This window comes from Cnephaeus nilssonii (assembly GCF_951640355.1).
Source record: "Cnephaeus nilssonii genome assembly, chromosome: X".
Lineage (NCBI taxonomy): Eukaryota > Metazoa > Chordata > Mammalia > Chiroptera > Vespertilionidae > Cnephaeus > Cnephaeus nilssonii.
The window spans coordinates 11,824,679-11,834,508 of record NC_137071.1 but is presented as its reverse complement, the minus strand read 5'-3'; positions in this window follow the sequence as shown (position 1 = coordinate 11,834,508).

Below are 9,830 nucleotides of genomic sequence, written 5' to 3'. Positions count from 1 at the left end.
ATGTGAGGAGACCAGCATAGTGGCAATTTTACTAAAGCCACAGAGATTATCCCCTGGAAACCAGATGTAGAGGCTGAGTGATTTTTAGATAAAGACATGGACATATTCCAAGGCTATGAATGTTTATGACTTAAGATTGGTCTTGTTGACCTAAGAGTCATTGGTCTCTACCATGAACACTTTAAAAAATATATTTTTTGTTGATTTTAGAGAGGAAGGGAGAGGGGAGAGAGAGCTAGAAACATCAATGATGAGAATTATTGATCGGCTGCCTCCTGCATGCCCCCTATTGAGGATCGAGTCTGCAACCCAGGCATGTGCCCTTGACCAGAATCAAACCCAGGACCCTTCAGTCCCATGTTCTATCCACGGAGCCAAACCAGCTAGGGCAACCATGAACACTTTATTTCAAGGTTCCACAACAGCAAGACAGTTATATGAAAGCAGGTTGTATAACTGTACAGAAACTTCATTTCTTTAATATGACCTTTTTTCCTTTCTTTCCTTTAGATTCAAACTGGCCTCATCCAGCACCTAACTTACCTGTTTCCTTCTCCCTTGCATGTCCACTCCCTTAATCATTAAGCCCGCAGGACAGTGAGGCTCTGGTCAGCATCAAGTAACCTTAGGAATAAAACCTTGGGTCTGTTGACCTCAGAGACAGTTTCGGTCAAACTAGAGATAACATCTAGGCCTCAGCTGTGTTTCAGCTCCAGGCCCTGCAAAGTGGCAAAACCAGATGGAGCAACGCCATGGCTGATATCAGGACCAGAAGTACTGATCAACTACCCGGTACCCTAGCACCAACCAATCAGTAGAGACCTCGACCCTAACTTCCTTAAACACCATAACTAGTGATTTCCCCCCTATATAAACCATCCCCTAGAAGCCAACTGGGAGCTAGGCCTTGCAGTGGTTCTCAACCTTTCTAATGCCGCGACCCTTTAATACAGTTCCTCATGTTGTGGTGACCCCCAACCATAAAATTATTTTCGTTGCTACTTCACAACTGTAATTTTGCTACTGTTTTGAATTGTAGTGTAAATATCTGTGTTTTCCGATGGTTTTAGGCTCCACAGCAGCGGTTCTCAACCTGTGGGTCATGACCCACAGGTTGAGAACTGCTAGCAGGGTCGCCTAAGACCATCGGAAAACACAGATATTTACATTACGATATTAGGACCCCTCAGGGGATGTTGGAGAGCTGGTTTTGGCCTGATCCCTGCAGGCCAGGTAGAGGGACCCCACTGGTGCACGAATCTGTGCATTGGGCCTCTAGTACACTTATAAATGGCTAAGATGGTAAATTTTATGTTATGTGGGGTTTTGTGAGAGGGCACAGGCCAGGCTGAGGGACCCCATCGGTGCAAGATCGGGGCCGGGGTAGGACTCAGGAAGGCTCCAGGGCATGTCAGGCCCGTCTTGCCTAGTCTCGACTGGCCGGACCCCAGCAGCAAGCTAACCTACCAGTTGGAGCATCTGCCCCCTGGTGGTCAGTGCACGTCATAGCGACTGGTTGAATGGTTGGACACTTAGCATATTAGGCTTTTATTATATAGGACTAGCGTTCCGGTTGCAGGAAAAATCCTGCAATAGGGTTTCCTGCTGCACTCTACCCCGCCCTGCCTGCTCTCCTCCCTTGTCCCCCGCCCCCCTGCTTTTCTCTGTCTTATAAGTACCGTGCGCTAACCGATTGCGCCACTGGAGCTCCATGCTTTTCTCCCTTCTCTGCCAGCCCGCCCGCTCTTCTTCCTTCTCCCCTGGCCCCGCCTCCGCTCCTCCCTTCTCCCCTGGCCCTGCCTGCGCTCCTCCCTTCTCCCCCACCCCGCCTTCTCCCCCACCCCGCCTTCTCCGCCAGCCCGCCTGCTTTTCTCCCTTCTCCCCCGCCCCGCCTTCTCCACCAGCCCACCTGCTTTTCTCCCTTCTCCCCCGGCCCCGCCTCCGCTCCTCCCTTCTCCTCCCCCCGGCTTGCTTGCTTCTCCACAGCTTTGCTCCCTTCTGCAGCTCTTGGCTTCTTTCTACACTGTCTTGATATGCAAATCAGCTGCTATCTTTGTTGGGGTAATTTTCATACTCGTCCTGATTGGCTGGCAGGCGTGGCTTGGCTGGTTGGTGGGCGTGGCTTGGGTGTAGCAAAGGTGCGGTCAATTTGCATATTTGTCTATTATTAGGTAGGACTAGAGGCCCAGTGCACGAAAATTCGTGCACTTAGTGGGACTCCTCAGCCCAGCTTGCACCCTCTCGCAGTTTGGGACACCACGGGGGATGTCTGACTTATGGCTTATGCTTGCTCCATGGGGGATTGGGCCTAAGCTGTTAGTCAGACATTCTTAGCACTGCCATGGAGGCAGGTGAGGCTCCCACCACTGCAGCTGCGCTGGCCAGCCATGAGCTGGCTTCTGGCTGAGCGGTGTTCCCCCTGTGGAAGCGCACTGACCACCAGGGGGCAGCTCCTGCATTGAGCGTCTGCCCCCTGGTGGTCAGTGCGCATTATAGTGACTGGTTGTTCCTGGTCGTTCTGCTGTTAGGGTCAATTTACATATTACCTTTTTATTATATAGGATAGTAGTGTTAACTAAATGCATATTATTCTGTAACAGATCTCCAGAACTTGCAAAACTGGAACTCTATATGTACATATTGAACAATTCTCCATTTCTCCCTCCCTCAGCCCCTAGTAACCACCATTCTGTCTCTAGGAGTTGGAGTATGTACTTTAGATGCTTCATATAAGTGGAATCATATACAGTAGTGTCTTTCTGTGACTGGCTTATTTCACTTAGTAAAATGTCCTCAAGATTTATCCATGTTATAGCCTATGGCATAAATTTCCTTTTTCAAGGCTTACTAATATTCCAATTTATGTATATACCACATTTCTTTTTTTTTTTTTTTTCTATACCTCCTCCAAAAAGACTTATCCAAATACGAGTTTAAATAATGGGCTGGCAAAAAAAAAACAAAAAGAAGGAAAACAATTTTTTAGATGAAAAAGTTCACAAAAAGAGGTACTAATTAATCATCAAACGTAATTTTTTCCCCCTGAAACACAGCAATTTTAGATTGCTGCTCTTTTCGCCGCCTGCTTGCTTCCCATGAAGGATGAAGAGGCAGCTGTGTCTGCTGTTTAGTATTTTCTGGTCCTCTTGGTGCATTCTTAATAAACTGATTTTTGAGTTGATGGTCATTTTGCTGAAAACCTTGGGTGCTGCTTTTTGGAGCCTGTTCTCTGTAATTTCTTTTTGCAGATTTTTTAAAATTGATATCATCACCAAGAGCAGATTTAGTTACTATGTCAGGTTTCAATTCCTTGGTTGCGGGCACATCCCCAGTAGGAGGTGTGCAAGAGGGAGCTGATCGATGCTTCTCTCTCATCGATGTTTCTAACTCTCTATCCCTCTTTCTTCCTCTCTTCATGGCATGAATTTCTTCAAGCAATCGTTGTGCCCGCCTTTGGTTTTTTAACAGTGCATCTTCAGTACCCTTTTTTGACTTCAGTCTGCTAACACTTCTGACAAGTTTTCGGATAACCAAAACTCGGATTCTCTTCACTTCTTTTCTCATCTTCACAACCTCGTTATTGAGGTTCAGGGTCCCGGGCTGGGCCATGGTTGATCTAGGAAGCGGATCCGCAGCGGCACGTGAACTCAGTCCGCCTTTGGCGTTGGCGTCGCCACGCCCCCTCCCACATTTCTTTTTTTAAAAAAAAGATTTTTATTGATTTCAGAGAGGAAAGGAGAGGGAGAGAGATAGAAACATCAGTGATGAGAGAGAATCATTGATCGGCTGCCTCCTGCACACTCTTTACTGGAGATTGAGCCCACAACCCAGGAATGTGCCCTGACTGGGAATCGAACCATGACCTCCTGGTTTATAGGTCAATCAATGCTCAACAACTGAGCCACGATGGCCGGGCGATACCACATTTCTTTATCCACTCACCCATCAATGGATATTTAGGTTTTCTCCACCTTTTGGTTATTATGAATAATGGTGTAATGAATATAGAGGTGCAAATGTCTCTTCAAGATCCTGTTTTCAATTCTTTTGGTTACTAGAGGCCCAGTGCATGACTGAATCATGCAGGTGTAGGGTCCCCTACACGCTTTCGCTTTCGATTGCGGGGGAGCTGGGTGCCTGTCCGCTGGTGCACCATGCCTTTCAGAAGCCTCCAGCGTGGTGGAGGCTTCCGAAAGGCCTGGTGCCGGAGCAGACAGGCACCCAGCTCTCACGCTATTGATGGTCCGCGGCGGGACGTGAGCTCGCTGCCCCAGAGGCTCCTTCTGTGCTGCAGCACAGCCATGGCGCAGACGCTGAGCTCGCGCCGCCACTGGTGACGCGAGCTCAGCGTCCTGCTGGCCCAATCGGCTACCCCGGCCACCCCGAGTCCTGCCCCTGCGCCTCCCTCTGGGCCAATCATGGGCGTAGCGGAGTGATGGTAATTTACATATTACCATTTTATTAGGTAGGATATACTCAGAAGTGGGATTGCTGATCATATGGGAGTTCTATTTTCAATTTTTTGAGGAGCCTCTATAGCAACAGTGCACAAAGGTTCCCTTTTCTCCATATCTGCACCAGCACTTGTTATATTCTGGGTTTGTTTTTTTATTTTTTTGGGGGGGGGTAATGGTCATCCCAATAGGTGTGAGGTGATATCTCATTGTGATTTTGATTTGCCTTTCTCTGATGATTAGTGATGTGGGGCATTTTTTTTTTATTGAATCTATTGGGGTTGGCATTGGTTAATAAGATTATATAGGTTTCAGGTGCACGTTTCTGTGATATATGATCTTCATATTGCATTGTGTGTCTACCACCCAAAGTCAAATCATTTTCTGTTACCATATATTTGACTCCCTTTACACTTTATGATCCCCCTCTCCTTTGAACATCTTTTTATATGCTTATTGGCCATTTAAGTGTCTTCTTCTGAAAGCTGTCTATTCAAGTCCTTTGCCCATTTTATTTTTTTAAATATATTTTTATTGATTTCAGAGAGAAAGGGAGAGAGAGATAGAAGCATCGATGATGAGAGAGAATCATTGATCGGCTGCCTCCTGCATGCCTCCTACTGGGGATCAAGCCTACAACCTGGGGAGGTGCCCTTGACCAGAATCCAACCTGGGGACTCTTCAGTCCGCAGTCCGATGCTCTATCCACTGAGCCAAACCAGCTAGGGCTCAAGTCCTTTGCTCATTTTTAAATCAGGTGTTTTGTTATTGAGCTATAGTAGGTCTTTGGGTATTCTGGATATTGACTTCTTATCAGATACATGAATTGCAAATATTTTCTCCCATTCAGTAAGTTGCTTTTTTACTCTGTTGGTTGTTTGCTTTGATGTGTGAAAGTTTTAAAAAGTTTGATGTAGTCTCATTTGTCTATTTTTTGCTTTTGTTGCTTGGCAAGAGAGAGTTTTACATAATGTAACAATCCTGGGAGTGACATGCTATCACCTTCAGCATATTCTGCTAATTAAAGGCAAGTCACAGATCTTGCCCACACTCAAGCAGAAAGGGTAATACAGAGGTGTAAACACCGGAAGACAGGATCATGGGGGTCACCTTGAAGTCTGTCTGCATTTGAAGGGCAGTAAAAGCCTGCTTGTTATTCAACAAATATTTATTAAGGTCTGTTTCCTGCCAAGCACTGTGCTAGGGGAATGCTGAAATTAATAAGGCTTAGTCCCTGCCCTCCAGGGACTTATAATTCAACATTACAGTCCCTGACAGTTCTAGTTACGGTTGGAAGGGATTCAGCCACCTGGAGAAAAAAGATAGGAAGAATCAGAACTGAGGGGCAGAGACACAGTCAGTCACCCATTCAGCATGACCTACCTTCTTCAGGCCGCCCACCCTTTCTCTCCTTCTGAAGTCATGCCCAAAGAGAAGACTCAGCTCATGGTCCAAGACTTAACTCCTCATAAATGTGTAGGAAATCTGCAAAGTGCAATCAGCTATCCTTAGGCGTCCTGAAATGTCACCTCTATGAATCTGAGTATGGAGGTTACTCAATAAGATCAGTCTAAATAATTGCCTATTGGTACACAAAGTAGAAGACACCCCCTGTTTTCCCTGTGGCCCCTGGGCATACACAATAGATTTTAAAGTTCAGAATCCAGCTTCCCATTCTTTGTACCATTCATAAACTGGCAATTACATATTAACAGTGATTCCAGGAAAATAGAGGATACTTCAAAGAAGGAAACACAGTTGGGAGTGAACTCCACTTGAGCAGCCTCTGTTGACCTGAGAGTAAAAGAGACCCACATGCTTGCCTCGTGTGAGTGGATAGTGGGTATATTCTGCTGGAGACAACAGAGGTTATTACCTGAGAACTCATGCTGGAGGTGGTGGAGGATATGGGGCGAGTCATTCCTTATTGGGGGATGATGGAAGTGGGATAAGGGTGCAAGATCAAAAGGGGACCCAAAACCACAGGATTGAGAGAATTGTAATACTTTTTAAGGTCTCCTTAAGAGATTAATCATAGGAGGCTGCTACAGGAGAGGAAGAAGTGAGATACGCAACTAGCATTTCTTAGTGTCTACTATGAGTGGCATGGCATGCCTTGGTTGGCATTTTACAGATGTGATTTCATTTAGTCTTTTTAAAAATTGATGAGAGAGAGAGAGAGAGAGAGAGAGAGAGAGAGAGAGAGAGAGAGAGAGATTGTTCCACTTATTTATGCATTCATTTATTGCTTCTTGTATGTGCCCTGACCAGGGAATGAACCTGCAACCTTGGCGTATCGGGATGATGCTCCAACCAACTTAGCTACCCAGACAGAGTTCACATAGTATTAATTACTTATTTTTTACATATGTCCTGCTATGTGATCTAGATTTTTTTTTAATTGAAAGGATATTTATCGGTATACTAAAAAAAGGGTTAACTCTACAGTTCCATTCAGAGCTTCGAGGAATATAATCAGTCATTTAAATAAAGCTGACCTGGATAAATATAATCTGGAAGAATAAGGATTTTTTCCTTCAAAGCTCTTTAGTCTGTGTTGTTGAGCATTTCGTCATCATAGACATATAGAATGTTAATGATTCTCTAGTCCCAAATTCCTCATCTGAGAAAACCGAAGCCCATAGGATAAAGCCCGTGTCCAAGGTCACACAGCTAGAAAGTAGCAGAGTCAGAAATACAACTGAGATCTCCTGACTCTTAGGCAAGAGATCTTTGACTCTACACCCTGTAATCACAGCCCTCATAGATCTTCTGGCAAACATGGAAAGTTTAAAAACAGATTTTATAAAATACTGTCCTAGGGCTGGCTCTTCGGCTAAGAACTGTAAATATTCAACACATTTGGTCCCCTTCTCACAAATTAAGTTTCTCTAGCACACACCTTGATTAATCACAACAAGAATGCTTGCTTTCGACCAGTTCCAGTCTTCCCAACGTGTCCCGCTTCCCTTCTTTGCCCTGCATCTATGCCCCCATACCAAGAATGGGCCTGATAAGTAGGACTGCAGTATGGATCGGGAGCGCCTACAGCCTGAGATAAGTACTAGTAAACAATCAACTTGCTAAGAGATCTCTGCACCCTCAGAGGCTGCTCCCATCCAGACTCCTTCACAGAAGGAGAATTCTAGAGGCCATAGGACTTTCTGCTCGTGGAGGATTCCTCTCTGGATGTCTAGTCAGTGAATCTGGGGCATCATAATAACCATCATTCTTTCTGAGATAAGTGCTATCCTACTTTGAAAATGGTCCACTGTTCTTCATTTATGTTCTTCCCTCTTAGAGAGCGTACCTCACTATCAGATAGGAAATTTGCGTTTTCTTATCCAAACAAGTGACTTAGACAATGCCAACCTGTTGGCACGGAGCCGAAGGGTAGTTGACTCAGTAAGTACGTTTTTTAAAAATTTAAATATGATTTTTTATTGATTTCAGAGAGGAAGGGAGAAGGAGAGAGAGATTGAAACATCAATGATGAAAGAGAATCACCAATCAGCTGCCTCCTGCATGCCCCCAACTGGGGACCAAGCCCAAAACCCGGGCATGTGGCCCCGACTGGAATTGAACCTGGGACCCTTCAGTCCACAGGCCGACGCTCTATCCACTGAGCCAAACCGGCTAGGGCAAGAAGTAATTTTTGATTGGTGGAGTTGAGTTCACTGGTTTGGCAGGAAAAGTAGGGATTTTTGAGGTCAGGCAGACCTAGGTGCAAACCCCAGAGCTGCCAGTTATCAGCTGTGTGATTTGGGACAGGTGTTTGAAACTCAGGGTGCTTATCTGTATAATAGAGTTAAAAGTTTCCTCCTAGGGTTGTGAATATTAAATGCTGTGGTAAAGTCCTTTGTAGAGTGCTTAAAATATACACTGAGTGGCCAGATTATGATGATCTCTGAACGCATAATAATCTGGCCACTCAGTGTATATCCTATATAATAAAAGGCTAATATGCAAATTGTCCCCTCGACCAGGAGTTCGACCAGCAGGCAGGCCGGCCAACCGTCCATGTCCCCTCCCCCTGGCCAGGCTGGCCAGACCCCACATGCAAGAATTCATGCACCGGGCCTCTAATATATATATGTGTGTGTGTGTGTGTGTGTGTGTGTGTGTGTGTGTGTGTATACACACACACATACACACTGAGTGGTCAGATTATTATGATCTCTGAACGCATAATAATCTGGCCACTCGGTGTAGTAGGTACCCTCTAGTGATAATTCCAAGACATATGTCTACTTGGTAATATAAGAATAGCAATTTTTGGATTAGGAAGAATAATTGTGAATGTTTCAATGGGGAGAGAGAAGGATTTGTCCCTAAATCTATTTTTATCCTGCCTTTACACAGGATCATTCTCATATTCATTGACCTATGTCACGAAACTTTGACTTTCCTCATGAATAACAAATGTGCAATGATTCTGTTAATGTTCCCAACCAAGGAGTCCTGTACCAATGGTCATAGAATCAGGAATCAACATTGCAATGCCTATTGCACTCTGCCCAGAGTGTTTTGTCTGCCTGGGCATGGTCTCTATTGATTGGTTGGGTAGTTGATAAGTGCATGTGGTCCTGATGTGAGCCATGGAGTTGTTCTGTCCAGTTTTGCAAGAATTTGTTCTGTGGAATTGTTCCACTTTCCTGGGTTCAGAGCTAAAACACAACTGAGGCTAAGATATTATTATTTTTCTTTTTTTATTAAGGAATTATATGTGTACATATCTTACCATTGCCCCCCCCACTCCCATATATGCCCTCACCCCCCAGAGTTTTGCATCCATTGGTTATGCTTCTATGCATGCATACAAGTCCTTCGGTTTATATCTTATCTCCCCCACCTCTCCCTAACCTTCCCGCTGTAATTTGACAGTCTCTTTGATGCTTTACTGCCTCTGTATCTATCTTTTTGTTCATCCGTTTATAATGTTCTTTATTATCCACAAATGAGTGAGATCATGTGGTATTTTTCTTTCATGGACTGGCTTATTTCACTTAGCATAATGCTCTCCAGTTTAAGATATTATTTTTAACGCTATCTCAGTAGTCAGCAGACCCAGGACCTTGTTCCTAAGATTATTGGATGCTGACCAGAACCTCATTGTCCTGAGGGCTTAATGATTAAGCAAGGGAGAAGGGAGGTGGGTGAGTCAGGGCATTAGGTGAGAGGCCAGTTTGAGTCAAAGGAGAAAATAAAGGCCAGATTAAAGAACATAAAGTTTCTGCGTGATTACAATCTGGAGGGATCAATTACAGAGAAAAAAGGTAAATGTTTCAATATTGCTTTCAAAGGTGTAAAGCAGGGGTGGGGCACCTTTTTTCAGTCAAGGGCCATTTGGATATTTCTAACATTATTCGAGGGCCA